At 37.9% G+C, this 17,117-nt stretch overlaps 1 long non-coding RNA gene across 1 annotated transcript; it reads right to left on the reverse strand.

Moving 5' to 3' along the window:
* Positions 1-656: 656 nt before the first annotated feature.
* On the reverse strand, positions 657-7,065 carry LOC149084164 (uncharacterized). The gene is made up of 3 exons (XR_016192950.1): positions 6,693-7,065; positions 4,650-4,902; positions 657-903 (listed from the first exon to the last, which is right to left on the reverse strand). It is a non-coding gene; the product is annotated as an uncharacterized LOC149084164 (long non-coding RNA).
* Positions 7,066-17,117: the final 10,052 nt, after the last annotated feature.

Genomic DNA, 17,117 nt, shown 5'->3' on the forward strand with positions numbered 1-17,117 from the left:
GGCCTTTTCTTTCATTTCGAGGGGGGATGGAACCAACCTCACCCCCTTCCTCGCTACGGCATTGATGGACAATTGAAGAGGCTTTTATTTATTCGCAAATTTTTTTCTCGAAAATTTGCAATTTTCACAACTGCACAATTTGCAGTCCGTCTCATAAATTTTTAACTACGTATTTTTTTCCATTCGTTCTAAAATTTCAAAATTTCTTGGATAGACCCCCTTAGACATTTTGAAAACCCAGAAAGCACAAAATTTGGTAAATTTTTTCTTGCTGTAGATATTTTTAATCTAGTGAGTTTAGCCCTGACTGTAGGTGTGTTATTGAAGTCAGGTCTGAAAGGGTAATAGCATTCTTTTTTTAATAGGCTACCATTCCTGTCAGAAAGCGATACACGAATTCCTTTGCATTTCTAAAATTCAATGTCATTTTAAATATCTTTCCACTTCTTGAATATCATCAAAATTCAAGAACTGGTGAATATAAACAAATTAAAACAGTAATGAAAAATAGGCATCAGATATATGCGTAGAAAAATTTTAAAGCTCTAATACTCTTATAGAAGCACCCGCTTCCCCCCCCCCACTCTAAATCCTAGCAAGTCTTGAGAGTTCAATGGAAATTTCACATCATTTTTGTAAATGAATCACAAAATAAATTGAAACACAAGTATTTATTGATGAAAAAAATATATATATCAGCTAACTTTCATTTACAATGTATACGACTGCAGCCACTATGCACATACAAAGGACTTTTGATCATTTTCGCTTTCTAAGCATAAAAGTGTCAAACACCTGTTGATGTTGTCTTTTTTGGTGATTGTTTCCTCTCCAGAACTGAAACTAACGAATCTCTGATATCATCTAGTGTTTTGTGGAGAGAGACTCTCGCTTTCATTTTATCTGGAAAGAGAATGAAACAATTGTAACAATAACACAAATACAAACTCTACGGCCACAACAGGTAAATTGCCCAAGTGAACTGATGCTGGGAATAGGGTTTTAACTCAAGCAAGGATGAGCAAACAGACAGTGTTTCAAAAGAGATGGGCTATTTCTAAAAAGATGGCAGAACAGGTGAAACAATCTCATTTTCCCTTTAGCAATGCATGGAACAAAAAAAATGCTAAATGGCCAAAATTCTACTTACACAATACAGTAGACGCGGTTTATTTTGAACCATGTATAATGTTATCATTGTCTGCAAAACTATGTAGGAGATTAGAAAGTGTAATACTCCCCTCCCCGACAAACATTTCTGTACTCTGGATGATGATTTTTGCTTGCACATGAAATTGATAGGCTATCTGATTATTATTAGCCGTTATAATCCCTGTACGTGTGCAGCTGCTTTTGCAATTAACTTCCACCAATGGAGGCAAACAAATGTATGATAAAAAGAAACTTTAGTTCCCTGTTAATTGTCCAGATTCAGTTTTTGATTGAAAAACTTTCTCAAGGGAGCTATGGAACACAGTATATGAATTAAACACCTGATGACTGAATTAAAAAAAATTTTTAGCTTAAAGGAAAAAAAAAAACCCCCCAAGCATGATTTTTCCTCGAAACAGTCCTAAATAATGTTTTTCAACTTTTCAGAGACATAATGACTTCTTCTCATGTTGCAAGACACACTGCAATGAAATCAGAAAATTTTGAGTCACCCTTAGAAAAACTAAATTTAAATCCTCCTGCTTAAAATTAAAACTCCCTTTTAGCAATCACATGAATTTCAGACGGAAATACCAATTTTACAGTTGCCATGTCGACTAGGATTTATCAAGCCTTGAGCTATGGGGAAAAGCCAATTGAATCAGCTTGATTTAAATTCTGTTTTTCCTTTTCATAACTTATATTGAAGTGAAAGTAACCTAGTATATATGGTATACATGTTATTGAAATGTGAAGTTCTTGATTAAAATAAACATAGAAGATCTTTGGGATAAAATATAGACTTAAACTTAATCCCTAGATATAGAACAGCTTTCTTTCTGCACTTTTTATAGATTTTGTACATGGAAAAAAATTGTAGAGAAACATAGGGAGTTAAACTTAACACTTAAAGAGTTCCCCTGATTAAAAAACGAACTATTTTTTGTATAAAGCCTTGAATTTTGCGTACTAATTGCTGATTCAAAATAATAGATAAGTTGTTCCAACATAAATACCGTTGGACTTTACATTTTAATACAAAAAGTGGAAAAGGTCTAGTGTTTGTCTATTTTTTTTACCAAAACTCATTAAATATGTGAAACAATGAAAATGTGTAAATTACTAAGCAACATCATGCAAGTTGGAAACACAACATAATAAATGCATCCATCTATAGCGGAAGAAACAATCTTGTCAAGAGAATGATTTTATTTAGTTGATGCCGAATGGAAGTTCAGAAGTGAAGTGTAATGATTAACGTATGGAATTCCGCACATGTAATAAATCTAAAACAAATATATAGTTGATCCCACTCATAACGTTTCTCCCATTTAGAATGTTTTCCCACTTGATACAACTTATTTTCATGGTCCTAACAATAAGTAATTCTCATTGCGATTTCCTGTTTAAAGTGTTTTCCTATTTATTACGTTTTTTATGACGGTTTTTGAAAATCGTTATAAGCAGGATTCACTTTAATTAACAGTTGAATGCACACATTTATGTATTTACTAATAATCAATGTATGAATTCCCTTCTGATTGATTTTACATTTTTTTTTTAAATATCTTAGCATTTTCAATATCTTCTGATCAAATTTAAAGCAAATCAGATTCTCTCTCTCCTCTCCAGACACTTTTTATCTTCTCATTCCCTATTCATACTTTGGTTATCCTGCTAAAATGATTTTATTTTCCTTCCCTGATGGTCCACAACTCTGATCTGTCACCATTTAACTGCCACATATTTTAACACCTGAATGTGGGTGCTATGTCAGATTTGTGTTGAAGAAACTTAACAGTGTGCTTATGTGTGCTTGCCCAGCATTTGGAGTGTTTTGTGTTCAGTAGGTGGTGCTATCTATCTAGCGCCGCAACTAGATACTTTTTCAAACGGGGCAAGTACACATTTTGGCACACCCATATAATATAGAACAGGCAGTTATAAAGTGTGAATTTGGTGCGCCGCTCTAGTCCAGAACCCAGGACACTAGGCCCGCATGCCCATCCCAGTTGTCTGTATCTATTCTCCAATCTGGTAATGCGTGCATTTGAAGTTCAATGTATGCATATTTGTGTTGTAGGTCTGTGTGATCGCCATGGCAACCCGAAACTTTTTCAAAGGAATAGCCAACTCGAAATTTGAAATCTTTAGAAAAATCACATTTTTAGTCGATTACCATTGCGCAGTCGCAAATTCCAAACACGGATTTTCACGAATAGCAAAATTTGGGGGGAATTTATAAGGGGCCACTTTCTTCCCCTCCCAGAGATCAAAAATTAAAAATATTTTTGTAGAGAATTAAAATATTGGAATAAAATAATTTATTTTATACTATCTCTGAAGAATTAGATCCTTGTGCCCCCTCCGATTCTGCTTACACACCCATGATTTTTGCGATGCGAAATGGTGACTACCACATAGCAGCTAGATGACAAAACTAGATATTCAAGGTCAAGTTTTTACAGATTCGGTTTCTTTCCACGGTATCGGGAAGGTTTTACAATTTGAAAGGGTGTTCCAATCCTTTATGATAAAAAAAAAAACCGCGCATTCGCAATATTGTAGGAACAAGACGAATTTACGCCGTATAAACACGGTCTTTGAATGCCAGCCGATCACCGCAAAAGTACTGTAATTTCCCGTATATAGCAGGAAGGGAAAAAATTTGCAGGGTAATAAAAATCCGAAATTTGAAACTTCTGTACACGGCCCCTCATTCAGAGAAGCAACCAAAAATATCTCTCATCTTCAACAACCCACAGGTATATCAATACAGTAGTGCACAAAGTAGTAAAACCAGTTTTTCAAGGTTGAGGGATCACGATACACGGTAAAAAAAAGTTGGGAGCTTTTTCCTCTCTACTTTTTTCTTCTAAGAACTAAGAATGAACATATCCCGGAGGACATGTGAACAAAATTTTTACCCTTCCTTTTCCGAAATTCCGAGTATTTGACACGTTATAACGTGTCAATGGCATCTCTGCCAGTCAGGGGCACTGCTGCCAAATGTGGGGGGGGGGGGGGCGGCGGCACGTGTAGCTTAAGCAAGGCTACAAGGGGTGCAGTGCATCTGAGCAGCAGATTGTAAGGGACGGCAGCCTAGACTTTAGTTAGACATCAAAAAATTTTAATTTAAGAACAGTATAATGATTTGACTCTTGCCTCCTGCAGCAAGAGTATTCTTTAGGTGTGGCACATGAGGCTTTGCACCCGGATGGCATTTAAGCTTGAGCCGGCCCTAGTGGAGGCTATGCTTCTATTATTTCTAAAATAACATTGATTTTTAGATTGTTTGTCTCGGTAATTTTCATGTCCAGCATTTCTGAAGAAAAAAAAAAAGATTGAATATAGAAAAATTTAGGTGTGTTAATTAGCATGTTAATGGCTCATTGCTGCCAACATAAAATATTAAACAGAGGTAAAAGCTCAACAACTACAAAAGATGCATTAAAGGGGGGAAAAAACGACAAATCAAGTCACTTGCAATTTCTTACCTCTCTGCTTTGATAGGAGAATTATTGGTGTGTCCCAAGTAACTTTCCTAGTGCTGCACTTGAAACATTTAGGAATTTTCAAGTAATATTATTTCAGCAGGAATTCATCTTTCTGCTACCTTGACTTTTGCAACATCTCTGGCCAGTGCATCTGCTGATCTATGACACAAAGGGCTCCTTACACATTCTTTCTTTTATGTCATTCTGATGCTTTTGATAGAAATATTTTGACTGCCTTACCAAAGATTAAAATCTAAAAAACAAACAAAAATCATGAATTTCAAAAACACAGACCCGCCAGAACTGGGGTGGGGAGGGCAAAGGGGAAAACAAATTCAAAGGGGCAGCAAATTTTTTGTGAAAACAAAAACACAGGTTTAAAATCATCAATCAAATTCTAAAGTGGCGGGAGCAGAAAAATCACATTTGGTCCTCTCCCCCACAAAAATCACAGTTAACCTTCACAGTGACAATCCCGAGTTATCTCATCAAACTTGATCTGCTTTATTACGGTCATCCCAAAATATCTCAATTTCTTAGCAGCTTTTATTTCTAATGTGGCAGTTGCAATGCAGACCAGGAAAATTTAAAAAACTACTTAAAGGGTTAAGGCCTGACATAACTTCACTCTTCAGTTATTTTAAAGTTGTATTCACTTACAGTTTGATTGTGAGGTGAACAAAAAATATTTTTGTCTCCTGGAGAGTAACAAAAAAATATGCAAATTGCAATAACAGCTTTATAATATTTGAATACTGCATTCCCAGCACACCAGGAAACAGTAACTGAGATCAACATGCAGAGAATATTCATATTTTCCACCATGCTTGGCAAATTTTAATGACCAATTCCTGATATAACATCTGTTTTCAACAGAATTACAAAAATTACCTGTATAATTCAAAAGTGACCTTTCTTCAGTATCAGAAAGCATCAAACAATGTACAGAATTTAGTATCTGCATTTCGTATTAAAGGTTGGTAATTGAAGTAGATTAATATGTAAATGTTTAATTTTCATTATCACTATCAAATTCTTCAATGTTTCCTATAGTGGGAAAACCATTACTTTATTCCAATTAGCTCATTTGTTCAATATAAATTGATATCAGTCTTTTGAATGTATCACGTTATCCTCATTGAACCTTGGTTTAAAACACATGCCGGGAATGGAGACTCCAACATTCAAAAAACAGGAGTCTTCCCCGATTTGCCTGGAATGAAAGTTAAAATACTGGGAATACTGTTATTTTGATAGCAGTAACAGAGTCGTCTTAACGCACAGGACTACCCCAGTGTGTGTGTGGGATCATAGCGCTCCTTCTTGGTGCCCCAGGGTTGACATTTTCTTGGGAGACCCCTAGGCCTTAAAAGGGAAAATATTATGCAAAATAAATGTACATTATTTGTGAGACCAACATTTGGCTCGAGGCCCCTGGTCTCACCAAACCCATTGCCCCTCTAGGACTCGGGTCCTGGAGAGCGGCATGAATGTGACATTTGGTTTAAATTTGACAGTAAGCATGGTTATTGCTGGGCAACAATTTCTAGCCAGATGGAGGAAAAAATTGTTTGCATGGAGGGCTGTCAGGAGTGTTTGATAAATTAATTTTTGGTCAGCTTGGGGAGGGGCAAGGCCAGGGCTCAAATAGATACTTTGTCACCCGGGGCGAGCAGACATTTTAGCACGCCAATGTAGAAATAGTTAGAGGGTGAATTTGGAACCCCCTCCTGGTCCCAGCTCCCGGGCCACTCGACCCGCTCCCCCGTCCCTGGGCACGTCCCCCTACACTGTGTACGCCTCTGGTGCCCGTGATACACTTAGAACGCCCCTGGCTAGCAAATTTATTGAGTCGTGTAACGATTTCCCGGATTTGACGAATTTTTTTTTACGAAGTTTCTGTGCATATATCGGCATCGATGTTACCCCCGATAAAACGATTTTCCTCGAATTAAGGAATGGAAACGGCAGTTTTACACAATTTGTTAAATCGGGGTTTTCAACTCTTATTAACGAATAATTTTAACAAACGAATCAACTCGCCTTGGATCGATGAAAATACATGCTGCTCACGTTGAATTTCTTGTCCATTGCTTTCAGTCAGATGATGGCGAAGAATATTTTGTGCCGCATACTTTTACATTCTGAACGCACTAACAGTAGCCGATGTTGGCCGTTGATTTTGGTCATCGAACGCCAACAATCCTCGATAAAAAAAAAAAGCGCAAAAAGGGAGGAAATGGCGGAAAGATCAGCGTGTGAACAAAATGAAATTTTGACGCCAACCATGCACTGCTATAGTTTTTTCACCGATGTTTCTGTGACTATGTGCTATACGGCCAACGCCATCTATAGCTAGATATAGTTATAGGAGGTGTTGATACGGCTGGATGATCCCTCAGTAATATAAGCTCCATGCAAGCCTCGGAATCTCTGTCGACTGCTTCTATCCAGGTTACTTGTTTTGGACGTCTCCTTGTGTCCTGAGAAAATTCTTGAACTGGCAATTCGAACTTCCAGTTCTGTTTGTGAGCTTAGCTTGTAGGGAACCCAACAAAGCGACTTCTTGTCTGTCGTCTGCTCATGAAGAGGTTCTTTGTTTAGGACGTCTCCTTATTCTCAAATAAAATAACCGAGCTTCTAGTTCAAATTCCCAGTTCAGTTCACGAGCTTTGTTTATAAGGAACTGAGCGGAATAGAGAATATAGTTTTTTTACTACTAACTTCGTCATCACCACATGAGTCACTTTTAAATTTGAGATTAGATGGCAGCACCTACTATAAAGTGGAGTGTAGAAATTCACTTCTTACGATCTTACCTGTCGTCTGCTTGTTTGCAGGTCCTTTGTTTTGGATGTGTCCAGGTCAGTTTATAAGCTTTGTTTATAAGGAACAAAAAAAGATGAGTGAAGAATTTAATTTTTTTCTACCCGAGCTTCGTTATCACCCATCGAGCTTATATTACTGGAGGGAGCACCCAGCCCCGCCACGACGTCGTCTACATCTAATGCAAGGATACCACGTGATCCGGTGAAAACAAACACGATCTCCCATAGAGATCAATGTTAAAATTGCCGATTTTAACATAGAAATGCGGAAATTTAGTAAGGTTTTCCGCCGCATCAATAATTTTAAAAATTGAATTGAATTCTCGATTTTCGAAATATTGATTTCGCTTAGAGATACGAAGCCCAGAAAATTAAATATAAATTAATTAGCCAGACCCATTTTTGAGGTTGATATCCATGCAATGACATTAATTTCAGCTTTTTATTTATATCTTCTTAAGCACGAAAAAGAAAATTAATGTCTCCGTATTGTCTTATATTATCCACTTGCATCAATCTATATAGTTTTTTAGGATGTTTTGAAATTAATTCAGGAATTATTTCTTTATTAATTATTATTTATTTCATTACTTCTGGAGTAATTGCTTTAATCAATTCTGGATTTGTTTCTTTCATTAATGCTGATATTATTTCTTTTACTAATGCTGGAATTATTTCTTTTACTAATGCTGGAATTATTTCTTTTACTAATGCTGGAATTATTTCTTTCATTAATTTTGGAATTATATGTCATTAATTTTGGAATTATCACTTTTTCATTAATGCTGGAATTATTTCTTTCATTAATTCTAGAATTTTTCTTTCATTAATTTTGGAACTATCTTTTACTTTAATTCTGGAATTACGCTTTCATTAATTTTGGAATTATTACTTCATTAATGCTGAAATTACTTCTTTCATCGATTTTGAAATTATCTCTTCCATTAATTCCATAACTTTTTCTTTCATTAATTTTGGAATTATCCCTTTTTCTTAATTCTGGAATTATTTCTTTCATTATTATTAATGCTGAAATTACCGCTTTCATCATTATTAATGCTGAAATTACCGCTTTCATCATTATTAATGCTGAAATTATCGCTTTCATTATTATTAATGCTGAAATTATCGCTTTCATTTATTTTGGAACTGAAATTATCTGTTTCATTAAAACTAGAATTTTTTCGGGCGCGGTAGCCCGGTCGATAAGATGCTCGCCTAAAGTACCAAAGGATGTTTAGAGGTGTCGCGAGTTCGATACCCAGTTCGTCCTTGTCAGAAAACTTTCCTGACACAGTGGTACAACAAAAAATGGCGACTTGACCGCAGCAAAAAATGCTACCGCAGGGAGTCCCCCATCGAGGGGTTAGCGCACCAACCTCACGTTGAGTACGAAAAACAAAACCTGCCGTTCGGAATCGGCAATAAATTGTAGGTCCGGGTCTATTTAACCCTCGTGTGCAGAAAATGACCGTGGTGCGACAAAAACGATCAACTAGAATTTTTCTTTCATTTATTCTGGAATCATCTTTCATTAATGCTGGAATTATCACTTTCATTTATTTGGAGCTGAAATTATCACTTTCATTTATTTGGAGCTGAAATTATCACTTTCATTTATTTGGAGCTGAAATGATCACTTTCATTAATAATGGAATTATCATTTTAATTAATTTTGGAAATATCATTTTCATTAATTTTGGAAATATCATTTTCATTAATTCTGGAATTATCACTTTCATTTATTTTGGAACTGAAATTATCTCCTTCGTTAATTTTCGGACTGAAACTATCACTTTTATTAATTTTGGAATTATCACTTTCATTAATTCTGGAATTATCACTTTCATTAATTATGGAATTATCACTCTCGTTAATTATGGAATTATCACTCTCATTAATTATGGAATTATCACTCTCATTAATTTTGGAATTATCACTTTCATTAATTTTTGAACTATCTTTCATTACCCTCATGAAAGGAATTCCACATGCGACTCGTGAAAGGAACAAATCTAAATGAAACAAACATAGAAATGAATCGACCTACCTGTTTTTGCTTCAAAAAATGCTTGATTAAAGCTGCAGAATTTAATTTATATGGGCCCATAATTAATTTCAAAACATCCTAAACTATATGGATTGATGCAATTGGATAATATAAGACAACTAGCTGATACCCGGTGACGGACCTCAACAATCACTTTCGGAACATTTATTTTGGTTACCGTGGTTCTCAACAATGCGTTTCAGACGTGAATATATGCCTTTACAATGGTTAGTCACACCTTTAATTCTGTTATTATAACAGTTTATTCTTTTATAATGGTTTGTCACTTTTCCAATCCTCCCAGTAATTGAAGAAAACCCGGGAAGAGCCAGACATTTTTGCTTGCCAAGGGGCCATTCAAGTATTACGTCAGCATCGATGGGGGGACGGGGTTTGGATGATGCTTACGTCATCAACCACCTTTTATAAAGATATGAAATATTCTTAATGGCATCTTATTCGGCGCTCCAAAAACGGAAAAACCTTTCGATAGTTATTGGGCACGTGAACCAACATTCTACCTATTGATATAAGTCCCCTACAGAGCCACTTTAATGATCTCTAAATGTTTCACGGATCCTTCAAGTGCTCTGGAAATGTTTCCGGGCCGCTTAAGTGCTCTGGAACTGTGCCACTCATCACTCAAGTGATCCGTAATTATGCCGCTTATTATTATCAGTAATTATTTCCACTTAAGTAATTTGGGAATGTTCCGCGGGTAACTTGAGTGATGTAGAACCACACTGGGGCCGCTTAAGTGCACTAAAACTGTGCCACATGTCACTCAAGGGATCTCAAATGAGCCACTGGCCCCTTAAATGCTCTGGAATTGTGCCAGGGGTACAAGCGATTTGTAAATGTGCCGCTTAGTTCATTTTAACAAAATTAGGTTTGAGGGGGCAAGCCACATCAGATAACCTTCAGGGCTACATTTGGTCTGCTGGTCAAGGTTTTATCATATATGGCTTAAAGGGTGGGTAACAGTGAGTTTCTTGAAGTTAAATTTTGAGTTCTTACCCTTGAAATAGCATTGAAATTAACATAAATCGACTAATTAAATAACATATAAAGTATATATTGAGTAAGGTATTTTCGAAATTTTAATTTTTTTTAAATATTTTTTGCATTAAAAATATTTTTTTCGTCTGTGGGGGGGGGGGGGGGGGAGGCGCACGAACTCCCTATGCCCCCTCCCGCGTACGTTTCTGATCCCACCAATACTAGGTAGGGGGTGCGTTAGGATGTAGGAGGCAGTGATGACAAAATCTTGCTGACAAGGGGGGAGGGGCAGGGCCGTCTTAAGAGCACCATGGGCCCCCGGGCCAAGTGGTTTTTCTGAGGCCCTACCAGTTAAATTATAGAAAATTTCAACCAAATCTTCTTTTCGTGAGGCCCCTTTTCTCTTGAGGCCCCCGGGCCGTGCCCGGGTAGGCCCATGCGTTAAGACGGCACTGGGGAGGGGGTCAAAAATGGCTAAAAATTTGCTTGCGTAATACTTGAACGGCCCTCTTGTAATGTTGAAGCAGAGTTGGAAACAATTCAGAAAAGAAACCATAGTCGGTGTTCTTAACTAGGAACGGTTCTTAGGCCGTGCGACCTGCGCGGCTGTATGGGCACCGCCAGGTGCGGATCCAGGTCGATGTGTCGGGAGAAGCGAATTGTGTAAGTTCGTTGGATCGTCCCGTATTTTACGGAACAGGAAAATTTTCAAATATTATTCGGTTCTTCTATCACCCACTCCTGGATCCGTTCCTGAGCAAAGGAAGACATCTTCAGCTGCTGCGCATGGAGCAGAGGTGAATATCTTCAGCTGAGAATGGAGCAGAGGCAGAAATATTCTTGCTGGGAAAGAATCTGAGACAGGCATCTTAAACTGCGGCAGAAAAATTCAGCTCCGAAATGAGTGAGCGGAGGTACGAGGTACAGGCATCCAGGGCCGCAACTAGATACTTTGTTATCCGAGGCAAGCCGCATTTTGGCGGCCCCTTTTCATGCCCCTCCCTCTCTGTAGTAAGTCTATAATGTGGGAAAATACACAAAAAAAGATAATTATTGTCCTGTGTCTGCTCCCCTCCAGTTGCGGCCCTCGAGAGCAGTGTGTCTTGTGATGCGGGCGTCTGATCAGAGGGGGTGGGCACCAAAATGTGTCCTTGCTCCGGCTGACTAAGCATCTAGTTGCAGTTGTTGCAGTCCTGCTTACTCTTGTGGGAAGGGTCGCAACTCGTGGGGGTGGTCAAGTGGGTGGGCACCGGACCAGAGAAGGGACTAAACATTACAAAAGGCGCCAAAATGTTATCTTGCCGGCTGACCAAGCATCGACCCTGTTGCGACCCTGCTTGGGGGGTCCACCCAGGGACGTAGCGTGCCTTCTCGGGCCCCAGGGCAGACTTTCTTGGGGCCCCTTGAAATTTATCATCATGCAAAATAAGTGTATATTTTTTGTAAGCCCCCCCGCCCCCCCCCCATATTTATCATCATGCAAAATAAGTGTATATTTTTTGTAAGCCCCCCCCCCCATCTGCTCGAGGTAGGAATCTGGTTGCCCCAGCCCTTTTACGGGCACCCGGGGGGGGCTCAGAATAATAGGATTTGGTGAACTTTTTTCGGAGCATTTTTCATACAAATTATTAGGTGAGCATTTCCAGCCATAAGGGAGGGAGTGGGGCTTAGATATCTCACTTTGTTCGGGTGCCAGGGCCGTCTTAAGAGCACCATGGGCCCCCGGGCGAAGTGATTTTTCTGAGGCCCTACCAGGCAAATTTACATGTGTGCTCCTCGAAAATTTAAACTATATCTCATTTTTGTGAGGCCCCTTTTCTCTCGAGGCCCCACGGGTGGGTCCATGCGTTAAGACGGCACTGTTGACAGGGCTCCAGCCCTTGGATCCGGGACAATAACCATCATTTTTTTTTCACGCAATAAATTCATTACAGAAGGGCCCGTGAAAGTTTGGCTTGGGGGCCGCTAAAGATCTCAGCCTAGGAGCCCTGCTCCAGGATGTGGGGAGGGGGATGTGGAATTCACAAAAATAAAGAAAAACATTCTGAAACACACGTTTAAACTACATTTGAAAAATGTAGATAAATTTAAAGTTACTGCAACAGCATATTCCGCTTAACACGGTCTCATTTAAAAAGTTTTCTCTCTTAGGTCGATATTACACTGTAAAAGATTGATAAAATCCCTTTTATAAAACTTGAAAAATCCAACCAATAAAGCTCATAGTTACATTCGAGCAAATGCAACCGATAATCTTATTGGTTAGATTTTTCAAGTTTTATAAAAAGACTTTTATCAAACTTTTACAGTGTAATACCGGCCTCAGTGCGACTTATTTTCGTGATCTTCTAACATTTACTAACTTTTATTGAAATTTCCCGTTTAAAACGTTTCACGCCAACAACGTTTTTGATGAGTTTTTCATGAGTTTCACTGTATATAAACTCTTCAATGTTATTACTTGTTTAAAACCAAGGGTTTTTTATCACAAACAAAATCCAAGATTACAATCTCAATAATTGAATATTATTCAAATTCGAAGTTCAAAAATACGCTCTGGAATAGGTTGCGTGTCGAATATTAACAACACTAGCTGCAATATCAGCCTAAACCTCAGATATCATTATTTAATAGTAGTCAATGAATTACCGGGGCTGTAAGCAACGTAGCCTACATCCTAAATGTTCGGAAATTTGTGCTCTCAAATATTTTCATGCATGAACTCTCTATTCATGAACAGGGTCGGTTCTGGACATTTTTCAAGTGTAAGCGAATGATGTTTTGGTGATAAAAAAAAAATCACTCATTTCAGTTGGCGCCTTTTGCGGCCGCATAGACAAGATCCGGCTCTGTTCATGAAACAAAATGTCTCTAATGTTGGTACTGTACTAGGTGAATAATTAGATTTTGAGAAAATCAAAATCTGAGAGAAACGTCTTACTTTTTTTTCCGGAAGCTCAGTGCGAAAATTGTCAAAATTTAGAATTTACACATTTTATATCCGTCTTCCGGAATATATGAGATAATGATTCAGAGATGGTAATGATTAAGACTGAAAAATTCATGGCAGTTCAGAGGAAACATGGCAGTTCAGAGGTTTCTAGGAAGGCATGCAATCAACACTCCAGAGGACAAGAAATACCATACTCGTCACTAGGGTTATTTTAGCGCATTGCCCTGAAGGGCGTGGACACTCCAGAGGACAGTTGAAGTTGCCTCGCTCCGGGGCAGTCATCATCTACAGATATCCATGCTACAAATCTACTATGGAACATCAATAGTGGAAGCATCACCGAATGAAACTACAAACATTCACCTTGTGCGCACTATTGGTACTTGTAGACCAGATGGTAACTCCAACGAGAGGGGAGGTTTTCAAGGGGAAAAATTGCTAGATATCTTTTCTAGTTTCCATTTTCGTTTCATGCTCTAAGCATGTTTTTCTTTTTTTTTGGTTAATATAGCCCTGTTATTCTTTAACGGCAGGAAGAAAGGCCAGACATTTTTCAGGGATAAAGAATGCGACCACCTGCATAACATACACTTTTTTCATTTAGAAATAAGCTACTGCTATACCTAATAACACTAAAAATAATATTGTTGGGGCTTTAAACTGAAAACCTCCTGTCACAATCAATAATAGTTTAATGGGAAAAAAATTAAATTTCAATCAAAAATTTCCAAAGCATCTGCGGAGAAAAGAAAAGGTTTCTTTTGAAAAATTTACGGCCCGGTGCGACCGCACCTATCGCACCCCTCCCCCTAAATCTGGTCCTGATCGGAGACAAGTTGTGAAAGAACAACATAAAAAGGGAAAGAGGCTTCTCCCTCTCTCTTAGTTTACGTGTTCTTTCCCAACTTTTCGCAGACTTTTGTATTTGCAACAACTTTCTAATTGGGTTTTTTAGGACAGGGTGTCCATGTAAAATCAATTTTTTTTATTTTCTGACACACTGTATTTTCATTCTCAAAACTAAAACAGAGTAGTTTCTGGACACATTTTTGGCATTTTTCAAATTGGAACCTTTACGACAAATAGCTGATGAGATGAAGGGCGAATGAACAGAGGCCACCCTATATATGTAGTAAATCCATGGTCTATCTAAAAAATGAAAAAAAAAAAGTTCTAAAACGTGCATTTTGGCAATTCAAAATAAAAAAAATAGTAAAATTGACATGCATGTCTCTATCTTGCACAATTTAAAAAAAATTAATCTTTTAACAAATTTTCCATAAGAATTTTTAATCAAGAAAAGTATAGAGATCAAGCTGAATATTTGGGGATGGAAAAAAATCCAATAAACTTTAACATTGTAATTTCAAAGCCAGAATCAAAACACCGAAACGAAAATTTAAGATGCGCCGAGTTAAGAAGCAAATAATGTGGAAAAAAAACCCTTTTTGATTGAGGGTCCATTTCCTCGATTAAAGTATGTAAAAATATATGATGGCTCATATATCTCTACCAAGTATAGACACAAATGTGGTATCATTAGTTTTAAAGATGCTATCAAAGACTTTGAGCTAGAAAAAAGTAGGAGAAAGCTTTTAGATAAATAAAGTGAGTGCTCAGAAATATCCAGATCATATATTCAACCTGAGACACAGTCAACGGATCCACAGCGATGAGTCAAGAGGGGTGCCTAATTGTGTATGATGGTAGGATTGTCCTATATTTTACGGGACAGGCAAAGTTTTACCATATTATCCGGATTTTGGGAGGGGTGATTACTCCCCACCCTACTTCTGGATCTACTTTCCATTGATCGATTCAACATTGCGTAAAATATACGTATAAAGGGGGGGGGGCACCAAAATCATTCAAGTGCTTAGGATCTTCAAACTTCTTAATCCGGCCCTGGTCATTAGTTATCCACTTACAGTCATTTTTACAAAATTAGGTTTGAGGTCGTGGGCCACATCAGATGACTCTGAGGGCCACGATATTGGCCGGCGGGCCATGGGTAGAGCATGTAGAGAGAGTTTGCAGGCACATGAGTGAGCAAAAGCGTGACTTAGAGAGTGATCAAGAATATGTGAATGACCTAACGAGTGATGTGTGTACGGTTCTAGGGATCAGGTCAGTGAGTGACCTAGAACGTGTGCAAGTATGAGCGTGACCTGCTGCTCCTAGAAATTCTGCCACCTGAGGAGAATAATAGTTTGCAGCCCTTAAGATATCGCTATCTGAAAAAAAGTTTTCTTTCTTCACCTCTCTGTGCAGTGGCTCCCAAAGTGTTGGGAACACTGTGAACGGGGGGGTGGGGGTGGTAACGTTGATGATTTAAGATGTCGCGAGAGAATTTCCTAAATAAAAACGTCCCGAAGTATGAGAGAAAATATATCATATCAATATAATAACTTTTCGTTGTAGGGGGAGGGTGGTCCCATAGTGGGTGTGCATTTGTTTATATATTTTTTCCTATGGGTGTTGGAAAAATGTCTGCCCTTCAAAGGATTAATTGAGCTACGTAGCACCTATACAGGGCCGAAACTCAAAACTCGATTCAAACAGACCGATTCAAAACTCAACGTACAAACTTTTAGGAGAGGTAGAAAACACAAAAACAAAACAGAATCACAAAAAAATGAAAAAAAGAAACAGAACAAAATAACATTTTTTTTTTGGATGGTAAGAACTTTGAGTATTTGTGAAACTTGACGTGTACACGACTCGTGTAAAGTACCGCTAAATTTGTTTTTCCACCTATTATTGGCTTGTCATTTCTGCACCTTCGTTTATCCTCCGGCTGATCAGGTTGGGGTTTCCGGTCATACATTCCTATGTGATTCTGTTTTGTTTTTGTGTTTTCCTACTCCCATAAGAATTTGTACGTTGAGTTTTGAATCACTCTGTGCATCATATAGCGCATTAAAATTCTTCATAAAATTTACCGAAAATAATTAGAAGAAAAATCTTATTCAATCAAGTGTCACAAATGTTCTTTTGCGAACTTTTATGAGAAAACATGAAAATTAATATAATATTTATTCTGAATTCAAAGATAAAATTTATTTACTGAAAATCTAAGAATCGCTTTTCTCATTTCCTAGGATGAAGAGTGAGAACATCCTTAACAAAAAAAAAGAGGGAACATTAATCTTTTTTTCAGAAATCAGCTTCTCTAAAGAAGGCGTGTTGAGATGAGTTAAGCATTGAATAGGATTTCAACATTGGCAAGTATTGTATTTACCTGCGCTTATTTATTTATTCACGCTTTCCCTTCGAAAAAAATGCCGCCCTAAGCGGCTGCCTCGTCGCCTCATGACTCAGGCGCCGGCCCCGTGAGTGACAATGAGCAAGCATGACTAAATGAGTAGTGACGTGTGCTTGCAGGATTGGTGGGAGGGGGTGAAAGCGGGTTATGGCACAGGGTGGTGAATTTTTAGGAAAAAAATCAAGAAAATTAGACTAGAATAGGAGAGGGACGGCCAAATTCCTGTAGCCCACAGCAGGAAAAACCTTAAATGTACCCTATGCCTACGTCCTGACAACTGGTTCAATAGCGGATGCTAGAAAGGGGCTTAATTAAATACAGTAAAATCTTTACTGATATCGGTGGGACAAAAAAATTCGTCCGTAAAAGAGGG

Source organism: Pholcus phalangioides, unplaced genomic scaffold, assembly GCF_987345545.1.
Source record: "Pholcus phalangioides strain wild (caught in Gottingen) unplaced genomic scaffold, Ppha-v1.0 ptg000008l_1, whole genome shotgun sequence".
NCBI classification, from domain to species: domain Eukaryota; kingdom Metazoa; phylum Arthropoda; class Arachnida; order Araneae; family Pholcidae; genus Pholcus; species Pholcus phalangioides.